General features: G+C 39.8%; 1 protein-coding gene across 1 annotated transcript in view; it reads left to right on the top strand.

Annotated features, from left to right (window-relative positions):
• ERN1 (endoplasmic reticulum to nucleus signaling 1) overlaps positions 1 to 21,670 on the top strand; it is an 85,901-nt gene that overhangs the window by 25,857 nt on the left and 38,374 nt on the right. The window lies entirely within an intron of this gene.

The raw sequence follows: 21,670 nt of genomic DNA, 5'->3' as shown, positions 1-21,670 counted from the left end.
GCCTGCTTTATCATTAAGAATCTTGGAAAACTGTTTTTTAATAGTTGCCTTCAAAGTCTAATTTCAGATTACTTAAAACAGTGGTAGCATAATTATGGGATCAGTATCTAGGATTGGGGGGGGAGGGGTTTCCTGCCATTGGAAAGCTACATCTACTCATAATTAAAGTGTGCCATGATTTTGTTAAGAAATTCAAGCTATTTCTGGGCTTTGGGTGGACTTTTCCAAAACATCAGAGTTTTCTTCTGTTGCAATGACCGCATGCTATGATTCAACCTGATAAAGTGTACTATGTATGTCCAGACCGGTTATTGCCCAACAAAACTGTGAGAAAATGCCATGTGCCACAATAGTTTTTTTTCTCAGATAGAAATATTTTTGTCTGTAATGGGTAGATCTGTTCCCATAAGTAAGGAGGCTTTTTATTTGAATTAGTTTACAAATAAAAGTTAAAATAAGTTGTTAATGAGCTGCAAAATATGGAGACCCAGGTATTTGGCCTCACCCCATTCTCTCCATTTATTTTTGTAAATGTGGAGTGTATTTTAAGTGACAGTTAGAATGTGTAATGATCATGCAGATGCTCTAGACTACAAAAACAGTTGAGCTCCTCTTGAAGAGATTGTCATGCAGATAAAGCTTGCACTGAAGTGTACCCTTGGCCATCAGCCCAAAACTGTTTTGGAACTTGAAAGGGCATTTCAGTCAGCCACATATGCACATATTGACAAATGGTTTGATAGAAAAGAGGGGTATGCATATGTCTTGAGTGAGTGAGTGGGTGTAAGAGAGAGAGAAACATTGTCATATTTTATTATGGTTTTAAATGAGGGACAAAAATCTAATGCCTTAAAACTGACCTTTACACTTCTGTAACTCCCTAAATCTATCCTGAGCTATTTCGCAAGAGCATATGTGGGTGAGGGAGACTGTGGAGAGAAGGAAAATTGCTATTCGGTTCTTGGGGTCTGTTAAATGGATGCCACCCTAAAGATACATTTATTCAAAAGTAGGTAGTACAGGTAGTCCTCGACTTATTACTACAATAAGCCCAAATTTTTTGTTGCTAAGTAAGACAGTTGTTAAGTGAGTTTTGCCCTATTTACGACTTTTTTTGGCACAATTGTTAAATGAATCACTGCAGTTGTTAAATTAGTAATATAATTGTTACTGGCTTCACCATTGACTTTGCTTATCAGTCGGTTACAAAAGGCATGATGCCCTGGACATGCAACCATCATAAATACATGCCAGTTGCCAAGCACCCAATGTTGATCATGTGATCATGGGGATGGTAGGATGGTCATTAAGTGTGAAAAACAATCCTAAATCACTTTTTTCAGTGCCATTGTAACTTTGAGGAATGAAAGTTGTATTGTTATAAGTCGAGGACTACCTGTACTGACTTTAGTGATCCTTAGTTTCTAATAAGTTAATTCGGAATTGAAGGCTATGTAAAACTGTGTGTTGTAATTTGCACATTACTTCTCATCTACAAATATATTTAACATTAATAAACATTTAAAGCTTTTAAAAAACAACAACCAGAATTGCTGAAAATGAGCTGCCAGATTCTTAATAAGATAAGAGTAGGGAATTATGGCCCTTCCACATATTTTGATCATTCCGATTCCTTGCCACCAACCTTGTGGGCCTGCTCTTAAGGCGTGAGAATTAAAGTTTAAAACATTTGATACAGGCATTATAGAGAAATTTGTTAGCACAGTCTCAGTGTACTGCTAAAAACTATTTAATAATTTTGAGTGCCAAGCTGTTCTATTGAGTATTGATGAGTGAGCTAGAACACTCTTGTTTATAAATCCATAATAAATAGTCATGCTGTCATCTGTTCTTCCAGAAGGAATATTCCTGGAAATAGCTTAATTTGTTAGGCAATATATTACTTATTGATTTGCTCACTATACAATAGATGTGATTTGGATATTCCTGGTTTTATTTCTGTGCTGAGAAAGAATAAGAGGCAAGAGATTCCACTGAGAAAACATCTTGAACTTATTGCTAACAATGATACTAAAAGCCCATTGCGATTTGCAATATCTTGAAGAGATAGAAAATTGCTGCTAATTTGACTTATTGCATATGGATATGGAAGCTTCTGGGACTTTTTGCCTCTGTGCCAAAATAACATAATTAGCTTTGAGCTGAGAAAATGTGAGCATGAGTGACCCTGAGACAATTAGTAAGCATCTTACATCAAGAGCAGTAAGAGTTTGGAAGTGAAATCTCCCCCACAACCCCAGCTTTTGTAGAATCTGACGCATTTGCCAAAATGAGGAAAACACTGAGCAAATTTTCTCCCCTTTTATCTTGTGTGCTATGCAGTGGTGGGTTGCAGGCGTTACGCCCCGGTACGGGCATACCGGTGCTTGCCGGGAGCACCGATACCGTTCCAGTATGGTGCTCCGGAGGGCCCACCCGCCCTCCCTCGTTCCTTACCTGTATTTGAAGGAAACGGGTTATCTGCACATGCACGCGCAGCGTATGGTGCCTGCACGATGCTCCGCCGAGCAGCTGGAGTGTCGCAGGAGATAAGGACACATGCATGTGCTGCGTGCATGTCCGTGCGCACTGTGTGTGTTCATGTGGTGGCTGCTGGGCCCTGTTGCACCGTACTGGTTACAACGGGATCCGGAACCCACCACTGGTGCTACGCCACAGGGCACTTTCAAAAAGGGTAGAGTTTATTATGTAAACATTGTTTGAACCCCAATCCCACCCTGGTCTTCCAGAAAAAAGAAAGAATAGAGAAAGGTTTGAAAGAGACAGCACTGGACACAGTGGTTGCAACAAGAAAGGATGAAACAACTTCCGTAGACACCTTCAATAATGGTCTGGGAGAATTTCCTTGAAAGAAGAAGCAGGAAGAACCACAGAGTCAGATAAGAGGCAATTTAGCCCACAGAAGCAATGGGGGTATGGCCATCACCTCAGAAGGATCATCCCTAGTTTCTTGAGCTATAAAGGCGGAGGGAGGGGAGAAGAAATGTACAGATAGTCCTCGACTTACGACCATAATTGAGTCCTAAAATTTCTGTTGCTAAGTGAGATATTCGTTAAATTAGTTTCCACCCTCCCCCCATCTCACAACCTTTCTTGCCCAAGTTGTTACGTGAATCACTGCAGTTGATAAGTGAGTAACCCAGTTGTTAAGTGAATCTGGCTTCCCCATTGAGTTTGCTTGTCAGAAGGTTGCAAAAGGGGATCACGTGACCTCAATCTACTAGAACCATCATAATCATGAACCAGTTGCCAAGCATCTGACTTTAGATCACATGACCATGGGGATGCTGCAAAACTCGTAACTGTAAAAAACTATCATAAACCACTTTTTTCAGTGCTGTTGTAACATTTCACTAAATGAATTGTTATAAGCCAAGGACTACCTGTACTTTCAGACTTGCAAAATTCTCTTACTATAACTTTACAATAAAGGCAGTGTTAGGACTCACAGTTGGCACTTCTTATCTGGATTACCTCTAAGGGCTGACATCTTCCTCTTCCAGTGTAAATGTGTGGGAGGGAAACTCAGTGGTGAAAGGAAAAGTGGGGAGTGAGCTGTCTATATAGCCTTTGCAGCAGAGAAAATGCTGCCTCTTGCTTGTTCTTCTTCCAGGAAGTTGCTATTTGGGGGCTGGGAAAAAACAGCACAAGAATGCAAGAGCAATTTCTTCCCAGCCCAGAACAAGCAGTCATGGCACAGAAAGTAACTTGTGTTACTCTCTAGTCCAGCACCAACTACCAGTCTCTCTGGAGAAGTGTGGTAAGATAGATGGAAACAGGGAAGTACATTGACATGTATACAGAGGAACCATTAGCTTCAGAGCAAATGTCTTGCGAAAATGGCTTTGGTTGATCAGAACAGTCAGACTGGATAATCCAGTTTTATTTTTAAAAGGTTATTGCATTTGAAGTATTCTTTTAGATCCCTATCTGAACACAGCCTTCTCAATTGATGTATTGTAAGATACTTAATGCCTATTTGTTTGGCTCCATATATAAGAAAGTCACTTTTTTGTGCATGAAAAAGACCTTGATGGGATAATTATGCTTAAAACTCCTTTTAAAAGCATTTCTGTGTTCTGGCTTAATACATTTCTTGATTGAGGATAAAGCATGAAATAAGCTTGCTACTGACATTTAATGCAAAACTATGAGATACCTTTGACCATAGCAATTCTGATAAAAGCCTAATTAAATCTCGTTTCATCTCTACTTGGATCAAGCTGAATTTTGAACCAATTTTTATTTTCTTACCTGAATCTGTCACTACAACAACAATAGTATCTTTTGATAGGAAGAAGTAAACATAATCAACATGGACATATGAAGGTAGGTTGGAGGAAAATATTTCCTTCATTAGACTAGCTCCAATGTTTAGACTGTATTCCAGAATGGCTGATATAGAAGCATGGACAAGCTTCTAGGATTTTTACAAGAATGAACAGGGATCATTCTCAGACTCTATCTGAGGCGTAGAGTCTTAAAAAACAACAGTTGAGGGGAATACAAGAAAACCCAGATTCCAATTCTTAACACCGTACGATCTTAAACTTTACCTCTGCCACAATTTAGAGGAGCAGTGTTTTATAATTGTCATTGGAGAGGCAAAGCTTGATGGACTTTATTTCTGAAGAAGACTGATCAGGATCTTCACTCAAGAGTCTTAGACATTTAAAGCTGCACTTTTGTTTATGTTATCAAAGTTATGGACTGTAGTTCCTTAATTCCAGAACCCTAGAAAAAAGCCTTGCAATATTTGCAAAATCTCCTCCACTCATATCTGACCAAAAGGGAGAAATAAAATATTGAATGTAATGTTTCTCATTGTTTATAATTGATCTCTCTATCAACAATAATTGCCAAAGTTTAATCCTATCCTGCTCTGGTGTGACCAAGAATCAAAGACGGGGGTATGCAGGGTTTAATGGGTTTATTGGTGCACAAAACAGAATCAAAATTGTTGTCAAGAAGCAAGGATTAGAATTAAGCCAGATTTGATGTTTTGGCAGAATATGCAATATGGGTTGGAGGGGAAAAAATGATATCATGATTTATTCACCCCCCCCCATCAGATATCAGAGGCTTTTAATTATTAATTAGTTACAAAGTTGTTATTTTTTAATTTGTCAGACCTAGAACAGAACTGTTTCATGTGTGTGTGTGTGTGTGTGTGTGTGTGTGTGTGTGTGTGTGTGTGTGTAAGTGACAAATTAAAAATTAACAAGTTACTTTGTCCAGATGGCATACGCCCTGGAGTTTTTAAAGAACTCAAAGGTGTAGTTGTTGATTTTCCAGCTGATATACAACTTATTATCAAAATCATATAAGGTCAGTTTAAAAAAAGAGGGAGATCCATTTGGCAGGAGAATTGTCTTTGAAAGTGTAGACATGGTAGCTTAAATTCAGTCCCAGAAAACATTGTGGAAAACAACATCTAAATTAGAATAATTAAAAATACAGAAGAGCACATTCTGCAGAAGTATACATGTCATTTTCATTAAGAAAATGTATGTCTCATTAGTTTTTTAGAATTCTTTGCCCAACAAATTCTAATAAAGATTATCTAATAGACATATGATTATTGGTTTTCCAAAAAAACCCTGAAGCATAGTTCACCCATCTAAGTTTCTCCAAATGGCCTAAAATGGGTTAAAAACAGGAAGCAAAGAAATGAAACAGTTTTCACAAGGGAAGAAAGTAAGTAAACTCACATTGGTATTAGTTTTGGTGCTATAATTTCGATTTTGTTTCTAAGTGTTACTAAATTGTTCAGGCTGTAAAGGACTATATCCTCCAAAATTAACTAATGAACTCAAAATGGAGTGATATTCAAGAATTTTTTTCATATATTGGTAGATAATGGTTTATCTGGCTAGGATTAACATGAAAAGATTCACTTGAAGCTTTTCACTTATCAGCTGTTTATTAAAAGATTGACAGTAGCAACTGTGAAAATGACAAAACTCTACATCGGGGTTTATTTATTTATAAAATTAAATGGGTGGCTTATAACAATTTAAAAATTACATCAATATGCAGTAGAGGTTATCCTCAAAATATAATTTAATATATTAACATATTCTCAAAATATTACAGCCAGTTTGGTTTACTGGTTAAGGCAGCAGGCTTGAAACCGGAAGTCTGGGAGTTCTAGTCCTGCCTTGGGCATGAAAATCAGCTGGGTCAGTCAACTCTCAGCCCAATCCACCTCAGGGTTGTTGTGGGGAAAATAGGAAAAAGAAAGAATATTAGGTATGTCCCCCCCCCCTGAATTATTTATAAAAATAATAAAGGTGGATAAACAAATAAGTAAATAAATGCACTGTAGTTGTAGAAATCTTATTGTATTGTTTTATCTTGAGAAAATACTCATAAGAAGTAACAGCAGATGCCATGAAGGCAGTGGCTAGATAAAAAAAAATTTTTTTTAAAAGGAGAGATTTGGTATAACTTATAGTTATAACTTGCACTCTGGAGCATCTTATATCTGAAAAATATGGTATCTCATTTTAAAGTAAAGGACTTTCTAGAATTCTTATAGCTTCATACTTCTAGTAAATTCCTCCAGCTCTGTGTAGAGGGACACTAGGCAGATAAGTAGCGAATGGAGAAACTACAATTAATTGGATAGTGATAATCACAAAATGCAAAGACCTGCAACTTCACTTAGAACAGCTTACATCTTGCAACAAAACCTTTAATATTATTCAGCAACATCTGCCTATCGCAGGTCCTTGGGAAGAACTTCTTAGATAAACAAAAATGCCAAATCCAAACCAACATTGAGATGACTGTGGCCAACCATAATAATAACAAGCTTTGTAAACCCCTATTGCTTGTTGCCGTCAATAAGCCAAGGATAACAAACAGCCTTTTTGTCTAATCTTTAGAAAAGGAATTGAAAACAAAATATGAAGTGCCACTTTGGGGTCTGGATATCACAGTCAGCTGAAAACACCCTTCTCAGAAAGGATTTTATAAGAAGCAGTCAAAAGGTTTTGCTTGATTTGAGAAACAGCTAACATTTGGAACTGGGTTGAGTTGAGAAAATCAATAACAATAAGGACCAGGATTGCCATTAATACAACTATGACAGGTTTGGAAAAAATGAATCATTATGCATTTTCTTTCTTCCTTCTTAATATTAGAACTCGTGGCCTATTTAGTGGTATGTTTAGGGAAACTTTAAGTATATCTTCACAAAGGAACCAGAGGTGGTATTCAGTAGGTTCTGACCAGTTCTGGAAAATCGGTAGCGGAAATTTTGAGTAGTTCAGAGAACCAGTAAATTCCACCTCTGACTGGCCCCGCCCCCATCTATTCTCTGCCTCCCGAGTCTCAGCTGATTGGGAGGAAATGGGGATTTTGCTGTATCCTTCCCCTGGAGTGGAGTGGGAATGGGGATTTTACAGTATCCTTCCCCTGCCCCGCCCACCAAGCCACGCCCACCGAACTGGTAGTAAAAAAATTTGAATCCCACTACTGAAAGCATCCCATTAACATAGAGAGTTTACCACTAAGAATCGTAGATATGGAATTAAACAAATCTGTAAGCTTATAAGATTAGGTTTTTCTCTCCTTATTACCAATGATAATTAAATAATTTAAACGAATAGAGTTTTGAAAACCACTGCTTTCAGCCAAGGAGAAGAAGGCTGCTAAGTTTAAGATGGACAATGGTTATAATTAAAAACTTCCTACAGAAGTAGATTGCCAGTGTCTGAAAAATAGTACTGGAGTAGATAGCTCCTTGTGAAAACCAGTTTGATGTAGTGGATCCAGGCACTGGGATAGAAACGGAGAGACCCTACTTGGAAACCACTTCTGAACTTTTTGCTTGAAACTAAAAATAAAAAATAAAACTTTGGGTCCTTAGAATGATTTTGTTATTAAAGAAATGGTTTGAAATGGGGTTTTATATTTTACTGCATTGTAAAACGTTGGAAGTGCCCCCTTTTTTATTCTTTCTCTTAACACTTTTTTTTTCTTTTTCCTCTTAGTTTTCTATATTTTTTCCCCGCATTTTAATGTTATAATGAAACTTAGTTTAAAATATATAATACTATTTAAAAAACAGGATATCATGAGTTCTAGACTTCCTTAGGGCACAAAACCAGCTGGGTGGCTTTGGGCCAGTCGCTAACTACCAGCTCTACGAAGGAGGCAATGGCAAGCCATTTCTGAAAATCCTTGCCAATTTAACTGTGGGAATTAGTGTAAGCAGTCACTAGAAGTAAAAAAAAAACTGAGTCAAGGTACATACACACACACTCAAAAACAAATCTTTAAACAGAACTCTTCATGCCTTGTTTACAGAGTTTCCTTTGAATGAACATTGTTATTTACTTTTCTATGTAATATTGATCTGTTTGAAACATCTAACTGCTGAGTGAATTGACAGGAAGATGACAATGAATACAGGCTGGGAGTTGGTTTTGTTATGGAAAAGAACACTCCCTTTGTTACTTAATAGAACCATAAGAGCAGAAATATAATAATTGGATATCAATTTTCTAAAATATTTAAGTAAAAACAAATAGCAGGGATAGAGTGGGAATATTAGCAGTGGTCCTTACTTTATAAGTACTTTTAAAAGTACTTGCTTTTAAAAGGCAGCAATTAACAGTGACAAAACAAGATGCACTATAAAAATTAACCCATATTTTACAAGATCTGCTGCTGTGAAAAAACAGTTAAATCTTTCCCCATAATACTCCTTGAAAAACCTGAAATGCAACAGTAGGTTAAGAAAGTGTTCTCTGTTCACCCAAACTTCAGGGAATAACAAATAGAAAGAGAACGTGCTTATAATGTTTTTTTGGCCTCAATATGACTGTAGTTGTCCTATAAAATATTGGCTGTCAAACAAGTTTTGCCATGTGTACATGTGGATCTGACAACTTGGTTTTTTCCCTGCTCAATAAAGTTATTATGGATCCTGTTATAAAACAATAACAAAACTAGCCTGCCATTGATGCAATAGCTGGATTTCTTTTCATGTGCATGAGCAAATTTGTGTCAATAGATATCTGAAATAGTAGCCTTTTGACTGTGGTGCAGTGCACACCCTAAAAATTCACTAAATTTGGAGGTAGCTCTTTCTAACTTAATTTGAATTAAATCTCAGCCTCAACAAACTGTCATATTCAAAAATGTACGAACAAATATTTAGTCCCTTATTTCCAGCAATTAGAGAAGTTTTTCAACTTGGCCAATTCTTCCTGAACAAAATGGAAACATGGAATTCAGGCATCTGAATAATATCTATGAAACCTGGAAGTCTGGCATGGCTGAGTTTGTCCATCAGACTGCAGCTTTCTTTGTGGGTTGGGCTTCTCTTCAGTCAGCAGTTTCATAGGGATCTCATTCAAGAGCAAATGCAAAAATGATATATTATACAAATATTGTATTATATTATTTGGGGGCACAATGAACTCAGCAGTTAAAGATGCTGAGCTTGTCAGCTGGAAAGCTGATAGACCAGGTTTGAGATCTGAGTGCTGTGCGATGGGGTGATCTCCTGTTACTTGCTCCGGCTCCTGCCCACCTAGCAGTTTAAAAGCATGCAATGCAAGTAGATAAATAGGTACCACTTCGATGGGAAGATAACAGCATTCCGTGCACCTCAGCACGGAAATGTCTTCAGACAACATTGGCTTCCTCAACTAAGAAACAGAGATGAGTACTACCCCTAAACTCAGACACGATTGGACAGGGAAACCTTTATCTTTAATATTCAGTGATCCATTTGTTTGTCTTCTTGGCTATCCATGGGATTCTGACTCTTTTTCAATACTAAAGTTCAAAAGCATCAATACTTTTTTTTTCTATTCTGTTTCTTGGAAGTCCAACTTTCACTTCCATAGAGTGTCACAGAGAAAGCCACTTCCTCCATGATTCTGAGCTTTGTAGGTATAAACACATACTGACATCTAAATATTATTCCCAGGGCCTTCACTGCTACTCTTCCAAGTGTTAATGTATTTCTTGACTGCTGCTCCTTGATGTTTATCAATAGACCTTACAGATCCTTTGCATTTTCAACTATTAAGAGTAGTGCATAGCATAGCAGGGGTTATTGATGTGTCTTCTTTCAGTTTTAAAATCACACTCAACTTCTTCCGTCCAGCTTCCCTCAATATATATTCCATATATCATTTGAATAAATAAGCCCAGTTTCCCTCAATATATATTCCACATATCATTTGAATAAATAAGCCAACTTGGGGCCATTCTTTTTTCACACTCTGGCTGAGTGTGGCTTCCTGACGTATGCATAGGTTTCATATGAGGTCAATGAAAAATTTTGGATTTCCAATTTTTCTAAGCACATACCACATCTTGACATGATCAACACAAAGGCCTTTCTACAATCAGTGAAGCTGACTTTGACTTTCTTAATTACCCAGCCTATATCAGCAATATTGTGTTCTAAAAGCAGCCTGAACATCTGGCCTCTCCCTTTTCATGTAGGACTCTAATATGCATTGGATAGCCTAAGTATTATTTTCCTAGTGTATGAAAATAAGGATATTGTATAATAATTTGTACACACTGTTAAATCTCCTTTTTTTGTTATTGGAAAATCATCAAGACCAGATGGTTTTCTCTGATGTAATCTTCCAGGAAATGTTCATTAAGCCATTAACTCAGGTAATGAATGAGATACAGTAACATCAAGTTCTTCCTTCTTTACATCAAGCATTTTATTTCCTTGATTTACAAAAAAGGCCACAATCCACCTATGCCAAGAAATGTGTGTATCTCTATTGACTTTTACAGAAATCCTCATAAAGAGATTAAGACGTTTTTTAAATCACAAAGGCAATCTGATACATGAAGGTTAATATAATACATTATGAGGGAAATGAGTGGTTTAGAAATAGGAAATATCAATCAATCTTTTGAATGCTATTGATAAACCAGAGAAAGAAGGAAGCAGCTAATGATCTTTGTTGTTGTGGAAAAAGCCTTTCATAATTTGGAATGGCTTTTCATATTTACAACTCTGAAGATGAACTGAGACTCATTTTTTCCATGAGTATAGACCATTTAAAAACACAAAACACCAAGATCATGATAAATAAAATTTTAGGAATTCAGCTGGCAAATCAAGAACATTAATTAAAATTATATGCAGGTTATATTGCAGTTACTCATCCAAGGGACTCTCTAATATTAGGAATGGAACACATACAAAGTGATATCAGAATATGAAATTAATAAGAATGATTACATTGGACTTTTCTGAAAAAAATGCCACTATCAAAAAATTGATATCTGGAAATTTATTTAACAAAAAACAATGCATTTAATTAAAGAACAATTACTGTATTCAAAAATATAGTAAGAAACTTTTTAAGATGAAGAAAACTAAAACTGACTAGAAGAGCAACAGTAAAAAAATGAATATTATCAAGGGTGAACTTTGTACTTCAAATTTTTCCAGTGGGAATTAAAGACAATGTATTGTCTTGAGTGCCAGAGACAAATAAGTGAGTGGTCAAATAAAAGGGATTTAGGTTTATGATTTTTTAAAGAAATGGAATAAAGAGGTAGATAGGCAAAACCAAATTTCAACCTATAATTATAACTTTTTTTAAAAAAAAACCTCATTTTTGTTTTTTTTTAAGGTTTTATTAATAATACTTACAGGGTTATGTATTTTATAGTTGTGTTCTCTGGCCTTGAAATAAAGGTTTGATTGACTGAAATTTCAATCTGTGTTACCAAATTAATCACTTTATGGATGGGTTGTGTCTTTTGAGGGAGCAGGACTTGAAGGTGGCTCAATAAAGGCAGAAGTGCTCAATCTATCTGATCATAAAACAAGGAGTAAAAGTATGGAATATAAGGGAAAAAATCAATTCAGACTATCTTCCCTTCCTTCAGTAATATTATTTTCATTTAAGTGAATACACTGTCCCAAAAATGACCATTGGGTGGGGTGCAGTTGTCATACTGCAAGAGCTAATTATTAATAAAACAAAGGTGAAATCTTTTGAGGTTCTTTCTTCAGAATGGTCAGAATCACCTTATTGATTCCGGTGACTTCAAATAAGCAACCTAGTTCAAAAGGAACTACTAAGAAATGATAGAATACTAAGAGACTTGACTGAATTTGACAAGCTTCCAACATCAGTGGGGGCTTATTTATAAGTTGTTAGTGCAATATAACTCAGAACCAAACAAGTTAAAGATGGTATGATTAAATGAATGCAGAATTTAAAGAGGGCAATCGATATGCAGCAATGGGAAAAGGAATGAAAAACAAATATTAAAGTTACTGTGAAAGTTGCACTCAGAGAAAAACTAGTACAAGATCTTTTACCTCCAGTATTCTCTGCTAAAATATTTTAATTCATTTGCTTTAATAATTTGGAAATATAGTAATTAGATCTGTTTTTTGGTCATCTTTGGTGTAAATCAACGGTGGGATTCAAACGTTTTTACTACTGGTTCTGTGGGCGTGGCTTGGTAGGGCATGGCAGGGGAAGGATACTGTAAAATCTCCATTCCCTCCCCATTCCAGGAGAAGGTTACTGCAAAATCCCCATTTCTTCCCAATCAGCAGGGACTCGGGAGGCAGAGAATAGATGGGGGCGGGACCAGTCAGAGGTGGTATTTACCAGTTCTCTGAACTACTCAAAATTTCCGCTACCAGTTCTCCAGAACTGGTCAGAACTTGATGAATACCACCTCTGGTGTCAATGTTTTAAAACTCAACAATTTTGAAAGATGATTTATTGTAGGATGAAACAAATTTTAAAGATAGAATTATCTTTCTAGGCAGTTGTTTTTCTATCAAACATTACCAAGTGTTATATTCACATAAGGTATACTAAGCTCATTCTGAATATGTTAACAGCTGCATAACACTTTATTTTATTATAAAGCATAAAGATGGATGGCTAACTGTTTTGTGCTCTTATATTTGAAGAACAAGTCTGATGGAGAATTTAGTTCAACTTGTAAACTGTGCATGGATTACAATTGTTCATATGACCTGTATTGCATCTGAAGTTAGATATTTTAGTATATCAATTCCTAATTGATTCATTAAATAAGAATTCTTATGTGAGATCGAAATCTTTGTTAATCCTTAATTTGGATTTCTAATTCATATTATAGCAGCTACTCTTTTAATTATCGAGCATCAATTTGACTTTAATAATGTTCTGATGTCTTGGATTGATAAAGGGTTTTTCAATATGCAGCACTATTTTAAGGTACATTGGATTTTTTTTTATATTATTCATAAATCTCTTTTTCTCCCTGCTTTTCTCTCCCCCCTATCTTCTTTTCTTCTTGATTCCATGCCTTTTAAAAAAAGAAATGAAAAAAAGATATAAAAAGAGAGTGGCAGAGTGCAAACCCAAGGAGGTTAATATCACCAGGGGCATGATACTGTCCCCTAAGGGGACAGTAAGGGGTCTCTAACCTTGACAACTTTAAGCCTGGTGGACTTCAACTCCTAGAATTCTCCAGCCACCAAAGGCTTAAAGTTGCCAAGGTTGGAGGCCCCGTGCTCTAGAAAATACCCAATGAAGAGGGAAAATGTTCCTGGTCTACCAAATACTGAATTCTAATGAGGTCAGGGGTCAGAGGGACTGGGATGGAGTATCCTGCCAGATTGTTTGGAATTCCTCTATTTTGCTGAAGGTTTCAGTAGCTTCTATCTGAACACTTCTCTCTAACATTTGCATGCTGTTTATTTGTAAGACTTTTGATGATTTACAATATACATACATTGAAACATCCGTAAAAGAACATATTCCAACATTAAATCTATTGATGCGCTCAGTCTCTGAACGCTTTGTGTAAGAAAATGGTGTTTTCCTGAAGTTTACCTGAAGGACGGAAGGTGAGATCCAACAAGAATATGGAAGCCAAGTAAAGGACATGCTGTGAGAACATGTCTCTCTAGGACTCTGCCTGAATGTAGATCTGGCCTTGGGAAAAGGCAAAAGAACAATGAACCATTAAGAAAGGAAAAAGAGCAACAGTCCTAAGAAAATAGAAAGCACAAGAAAGAAATTCAAAAAAGTCCTGCCCTCCTTGATTTTGTTTGAGATAAGATAAGGCAGAGAGAATTTCTAACTAGCTTTCAAGATTATGTTGCCCTACGATGTTCAAGAACATTCCTAGAATCCATGTTGCTTCTGTTTCTTGACCTGGCCTGTTGCAAAGAGCTAACATGGCTTACCGATTACAAGCAGGCATCCTCTCCCAGCCCGACTCCTTTGGGCTAGCCAACATTATCTGGAGAAGATGGTCCCAGTGACAATAGCTCAAGCAGTGTATGAGTTATCTCTTAAATATTCCACATTCAAAATGGAAATAAAAAAGAAACCTTCAATTTACTTGAGAGCACATTTCAGAATTAAAAGATTATTTTATATGCAGACAAATTAATCTGGACAAGATCTCTTCAGAAAGCTTTTTATGTAATTAAACCATCAGACCATGCTAGAAACCCATGCCATCAAATCCTAGGACTTCCTGCTGGTAGTATTGAGGAATACATGAAAGTTTGGCTATCCATGTTAACTGCTATTGAATTTATCCTGTGTGACTTGGCTGTTTTTGTAAAGGTAAAGGTTCCCCACGCACATATGTGCTACTCGTTCCCAACTCTAGGGGGCAGTGCTCATCTCCTTTTCATAGCCGAATAGCCAGCGCTGTCTGAAGACGTCTCCGTGGTCATGTAGATGGCATGACTAAATGCTAAAGTGGCATGGAACGCTGTTATCCTCCCACCAAAGGTGATCCCTATTTTTTCTAATTGCATTTTTACATGCTTTCAAACTGCTAGGTGGGCAGAAGCTGGGACAAGTAACAGGAGCTCACTCCGTTAGGTGGTGCTAGGGATTCGAACCACCAAACTGCCGGCCTTTCTGATCGACAAGCTCAGCGTCTTAGCCACTGAATCACCGCGTCCCTGGCTTTTTTTGTAGGGAAGCACGAAGACATAGTGGAAAATAAATATACATTGTGCTCCTTTGTGAAACATTGGGTATGTGAGTATTCTATTTATTCAATGTATTTGCTTAGAAAAAAAATGGAAGAGGAATATGATGAAGGAATGAAAGTCTGTAATGAAGGAGAGAAAGTTGTATTTTTAGTATTTTGGAGAATGTATAAAACTACAGCTTTCTGATTATATGCGATTTATATGCAATTTATATGGTTCTACTTTATAAAGAGGCTTCTGAGCTGGTTATAGTGTGTTATAGAGAGAGGGAGGGAGGGAGGGAGGGAGGGAGAGAGAGAGAGAGAGAGAGAGAGAGAGAGAGAGAGAGAGAGAGAGAGAGAGAGAGAGATCTGTTATCATTTGGTAAAAAGAGTATATAAAGGAGTAGAAAATAAAGAAAGGAGAATAGAAAAGACATGGCCAGAATTAAATATTTAGATGCCAGTTAGCAAAAGGTAATTCTTGGATATGAAAATATTGATAAATCAGTAAGTTTTTTTCCCTATAGGACTATTAGTTTCATAAATAAAAATGGTGCCTGCTTCGTAATGAGGGAGAAAAACATAGTTCTTTATTTTTCCCCATACTGAAAAGTGAGTGAATGCCATCAAGGCACATGACAAAAAAGATGCATAGTCTGCTCACCATCAATGTTCACAGACAGTATCCTACAGTGAAGTAAGACCTGGATCCAGGTGAAAGGTTTTTAGCCGGTCCAAAGACATTGCACAACTATTTTGTAGTGAATGCATTTGCTGGCATATGACAAATAATGGAAGGGACAATGGGGGAAATTTTGTTTTGAGATTTATCCTTCTCCATAGTGAGGGGGAGGAGTATCCAGCATGGGTTTGACCTTCTCCTCTTGTTGATTGGACTGAGTCAGTTAAGCTCTTTGGGTCACACCCTAATCACCAGGTCCCACCCTGTTATCGACTCAGTCCCCAACTGGACGGTTTGACCATCCTAGAACTCCTGAAAAAGAGAAAAAAGACCAAGAAAGATTCAAATAGTATCCTCCTGCCGGCTCGAGTCAGAAGTGCTCTCCACTAGCGCTCAGGAATGGCGCGCTGCCCAGGTCACTGAGCAAGTCCAGGGACACTCAGTGAGGACCAGTGACCGGGCAAGCCGAAAAGTGAGGGCACGAGCCTTTCTGAAGGTGAGCATTGCCGAGGAGGCTCTACCGGTGCTGGAGCACCCCGCCACTCCCCTCAGGGGTTGAACAGTGAACTTTGGCTTTTTCAAACGCCGAGGAGCACCCACGCCACTTCCACATGGCCCAGCAGGGAAGAGACCATGAGCAGAGCCGGCCAGCAGTGCAGAAGAGGCAGGAGAGAGGAATCCCGGCTGCAAGGGCACGCAGCAGTTCCTTGGAGCACAAGCCGCTGGCAATCGCAATTTTAAAGGCAGCGCCCTTTCTTCTTTGATGTGAAGTGCCATTTTGAAGCCGGAGGGGACCACATGATCAAAGATGCGAGCCCCCAGTACCCCCCAAGAGGCTGGCAGGATCCTGGCCCTCTCAACGATCTCCAGCAGCCCCTCCGGAGGGAGAGAGGAGCAATCCAGGTCAGTACCACCCCTGAGGCAGCCCAGAAGGGGAGGTGCCAAGGCAAAAGCCAAGAAGAGGCACATTCCCCCCAGGATGGAATTAGAGGCTGAAGGTGGCCCCAAGCTCTCCAAGCTCACTTCTAAATTTGAAAAGCAGAGGCATAGGGCTTTGGCGCGACTCTGCAAGAAGGGGGGCAGCCAAGACACCAGCTCGAGGCTAGGAACAGAGGGGAGGGCCCCAGAGATTTCCTCACCCAGTAAGGCCACAGAGGGAGACTCAGCCTTACAAGGAAGGATCCCCATTGATACCTTGAGCCTCTGGGGTTCGGCACAAGGGTGGCAATCACCCCCAGCATCATTGGGGCAACTCCCGCCCACGGGGCCTTCGCCACAAGCCACTTCCTCTGCACCGGTGGGCATGGGTACCAACCAGCTACCCTCCATAGAGGTACCCAACTTCCAGGTCATGATGATGCAGGCCTTCCAGCAGTGCATGGCAGCGGCCTTTCAACAACCACAGAGACAGCTTCAGGGGCGGGACCTTGCCAATGGTGGCAGCTTAACGAGCTGCCCCCGGGTTCCTGGCTGCGTTATCTGCCTAAATACCTGGTAGATAAACTCATTCTTCAGGCAAAGAAGATGAGAGAGAGATCCAGCTGGCAAGAGCTTTTCTTTGAAGTTTGCAGCTTTTTTTTTTGCTGCAAACGGAAGGGGGGCCTACCGAAGGCTGAATCACACCTCCGAGCCAGGAACTTCTGCCATAACCACTACGGCGCAAAGTAAGGAACCCCCGCTTAGGACAATTTTTGATATATCTATTTGAGATTAATACAAGCAGAGCCCGTACCCGAGAACCTTATCTGTCCTTTTTTAAAAAAATTTTTTTAAAAAGAAAGAGCTTTCTTTGTGCATCAGGTTTCTAAAAAAAAATAAGCTCCTAAAATGGCGGATGCCACATTCTTAACTGTCCGACAGAGAGAAAGATCAAAGGAACAGCCAGATAGCATTCTCTGACTAATTAGTTTTGTTTCTCTTTCTCTTCTCTTGTCTGAAGAGCTTCCAAGATTTTGATAAGCAAAAATATCGCCTCAATTCTGTATGGGAAGCCCGAGATTTCTATCACAAGACCTTGAAGGTGGGACACCCTGAATCATCTGGATCTGGAGAAAGACTACGAGAAGGACAAGATAAACAGCAAATCACACAACTACCAGACAGAAAGCACCATTTCCTCCTTCCGGAAGGGCAAGGGACCAGAGAACAAAGACCTAGCCGTACGACTACCAGACGAATGGGAAAACAAGGCAGACTGCAACAACCTCAATAATCATTGGCCATTGATCAAGGAGTTATGTCTGAACTCTTTACAGAAGAGAAAGAAAATATTTTACTATCTCAAACAGTTCAAGAACAATATAATTTGTCTGCAAGAAATTCATATTAAATTAACTGATCTAAAATATCTGTTCAACCTCGAACTTGGTCAATATTTTGTGACCTCTGCTACGCAAAAGAAAAATGGTATAGTTCTATACTTAAGAAAAGACATTAAGGCTGAGCGAACTGAAGCAGATCCCTTTGGAAGATATATCACATTAGACTTAATTCTAGAAGGGAAAAAGACTTGATGGACAACTTCGAATTTTATACAAATCACTAATGATTTATCTTCTAGGGTGAAGAAGACAAAGATTGCGGCGAGGGTTCTCTTGGATCACAACCCAGTCTGGGCGGAATTGGGAAGGGTAGTGCAGGCAAGAAGGTCTTGGAGGTCGAATGGGAGTTTATTTTGATATGAAAAGTATATTAATGATTGTAAAAAATTGCTATCTGAATACTTTGTTCTGAATATGAATAAGGGTATATTCAGGGAATTTGTAGGAGATGTAAGTAAAGCATATATGAGAGGAGTACTGATGAATTTTAAAAATATATATAGATATAAACAAGGGCAAAAACGAAAAGAGTTGGAAGAGGAAACCAAAAGAAAAATTTGAAATGTATCCAAATTGTGTTATAGAGGAAGGAGGTACAAAGGGGACAAAATTAAGGGTTTAGAAATAGACAGATACTTAGATAAAGAGATAAGGCCCCTAGTTAGAGAAGAGTACAGGCAAAAGTTGAATCAACAAATAACTTCTGGGGAAATCCTGCAGGTAATCAAACAATTAAGATTAGGAACAATGTAAATTGCTTAAAGTTTGTGTAATGGTAAGAAGCTGAGTTCAATGCAGAGATTTTACTGACTTTTTTTCTTCTCTTTCTTTTTTTCTTTTCCCTTTTTTTTTTCTTTATTATTATTTTTTTTTTAATTTTCTTGGTTTTAATACATCTTAGACTGTGTTTGATAAAAAGCTATACCATGTACGGGCTCTGGGAAGTCAGGAGGGGGGAAGGGAGGTGGGGTCATAGGGGGGAGGGAGGAAATATAGTATGTGCCAGATTTTAAAGTAATATGATTGCACTTGTATACTGTTGCCTTTTTTAATTTTAGTGTAAAAATAAGAAGCTGAATATATCGATAGATAGTAGAAATACACCGAAGGGAGGAGCAGAGGGAAAGAAGAGGGAGGGGGAGAGAGGGTGGGAGAGAGGATCGGAAGGAGGGTGAGATGGAAGGGAGGGAGTGTATTGGGAGAAAGGAGTGATAGAGGGGGAGGGGAAGTAGGAGAGGGGAATGTTGAAAGGGAGAAAGGAAAGTTGGAGGGGGGAGAAAGAAAGGGTGTATGGAGGGTTGAAGTGGTATATTGGTCTTGTATTTTGGGGAGTATTTTTGACAAAGATGGCTGTGTTTATTGCCCAATGTTATATGGCCCCAGTTATGCACAGTATATATGTGACTGTATGAAATGAAAATGGAAAAATGAAAATAAAACATATTTGATAATTAAAAAAAAAAAAAAAAACAACCACAGAGACAACCACAGGCAGCACCCTTGCCTATGGTACCAGAAGGGCTGGAAACCCAGGGGGAGGAACCTCCAAGTTCCCCGGGCTCGTCCCAGGAGGACAATGATTTGGAATCAGAGGAGAGCGAAATCAGAGAGGACAAACTCTCTGAAGATGAAGGCATGTCAGCTCCCAAGCCAACCTTCTCCCAGTTTATTCCAGCCTTCTTTCTACAAATCACGGTGCCCACGCCCAAGTACTTTCTGGACCTGGTCAAGCATCAATGGGAATCTCCCACGGCAGGGCCCTTGCCTACATCCACAGACAAGACGTTCTTTAACGTGGATAAGGACATGGCCCAGGCACTGTCACAACCCTCCATCGATGCACCTGTCATGAGCCGAGGTGGCGCAGTAGTTAAATGCAGCACTGCAGGCTACTTCAGCTGACTGCAGTTCTGCAGTTCGGCTGTTCAAATCTCACCGGCTCAGGGTTGACTCAGCCTTCCATCCTTCCGAGGTGGGTAAAATGAGGACCCGGATTGTTGTTGGGGGCAATATGCTGACTCTGTAAACCGTTTAGAGAGGGCTGAAAGCCCTATGAAGCGGTATATAAGTCTAACTGCTATTGCTATTGCTATTGTCATGGCCCTGCATACGCCTACGAGCATGCCAGGGGAACCAGAGGATGCACTGAAGCAGGAAGACAAGAAGGTGGATATCACCCTACAAAGGGGTCACCAAGCGGCTGCCTGGGTAGTGAAAGCAGCCACCACTGCCTCCTTCTTCAACCGGTGTTCTCTACTGTGGTTGCAGGACCTCCAACAGTGAGTTCCCATATCGGATGTCAGGTCTCACCAAGACATCAACAACAATTCTCATCAGACGCCACCTTGGCGGCAGCCAGGTTTGTCTCCAGGGCAATTGCCTCGTCCATCGCTTCTCGCAGACCACTTTGCCTATGACAGTGGCAAGCGGATGTACGCCACAAGTGGCGCCTGGCATCGGCTCCCTTCATGGGGGAATTTTTCTTTGGAGCAGCTCTTGACCCCTTTCTGGTAGAGAACAAGGACAAGCGGAAGGTGCACTGCCCCAAGGAAGGCCAGCTTCAGGACTGCTCCATACCCCAGATGGTCATATCCTCAGGGCCAGGACTTCGGGTCCTCCTTCCAGGGTCAGGATTCCTTCAGGGGGTCAGATTTTGTGTACTCGGGCCCCAAGCAGTACCAGGGAGGTTTCTCTTCCAGGCAGAGATACTCAGGCAGAAAGCAGAGGGGCAGACAGCAAAAGTGACCTTTTTGAGGGGGTGGAGGAGGAGGAGGCGGGCTCTCCTTTCGCAAAAACTAGATCTAGACCTAGCTCCTCCCCCCATTGGGCGCCACTTGGCATACTTCGCCAACCGCTGGGACTTATCCTCCTCCAGTTAAGTGGGTTCAAAACACCTTTCGGAATGGCCTGTCACTTGAGTTCCTCTCTAGCCCCCCGAGTTCCTCCCGGATCTGCCCTATCTTGAGCAATCTGACCCGGAGGTTGCTGATGCAGGAGGCCATCCAACACCTGTTGGACATCAGGGCTATCCAGCCAGTGCCTCTAGAACAGTAGGGTCAGGGGTATTACTCCATTCTTTTTGTGATGCCTAAGGCCTCGGGCAGTTGGAGAGCAATCCTCGACTTGAAGCGCCTGAACCAATTCATATGATACCGGAGATTTAAGATGCATTCATTGCATTCCATCTTGGAGGGGGTCAGGCAGGGAGACTTCCTCACCTCCATAGACCTCACGGAGGCCTATCTGCATATATCTATAGCCAGGGAACACACTCAATACCTCAGGTTCTGCTACCTAGGGCACCACTTCCAGTATAGAGCCTTACCCTTTGGGTTGTCTTCTGCTCCCCGAGTTTTCACTAAGTGATGGCAGCATTGGCAGCGCACCTGAGGCAGATACCTGTGCAAATTCAATGTTATTTAGACGACCTGCTGTTACAGTCATCCTCCTTTAAGGGTGCCCTAGACATCACTATGTCAGTCCTGAGAGTCCACAGGTTTTCAGTGAACCTAGCCAAAAGTCACCTTCACCCCTCCACTAGTCTGATCCACCTAGGAGCCCTGATAGATACAGAGGCAGGCACAGTCTCTCTGTCATCAGAAACACATCTCGCTCTTAGGCAGCTAACCGCCCAGGTAGCCAGGGAGCGTAGGGTGTCCTTAGCCAAGCTGTCGAAGTTGCTAGGCACCAT

This window comes from Thamnophis elegans, chromosome 2, assembly GCF_009769535.1.
Source record: "Thamnophis elegans isolate rThaEle1 chromosome 2, rThaEle1.pri, whole genome shotgun sequence".
NCBI lineage: Eukaryota > Metazoa > Chordata > Lepidosauria > Squamata > Colubridae > Thamnophis > Thamnophis elegans.
Note: the sequence above shows the minus strand (reverse complement) of the source record. Positions and strands in the feature narration are given on the sequence as shown.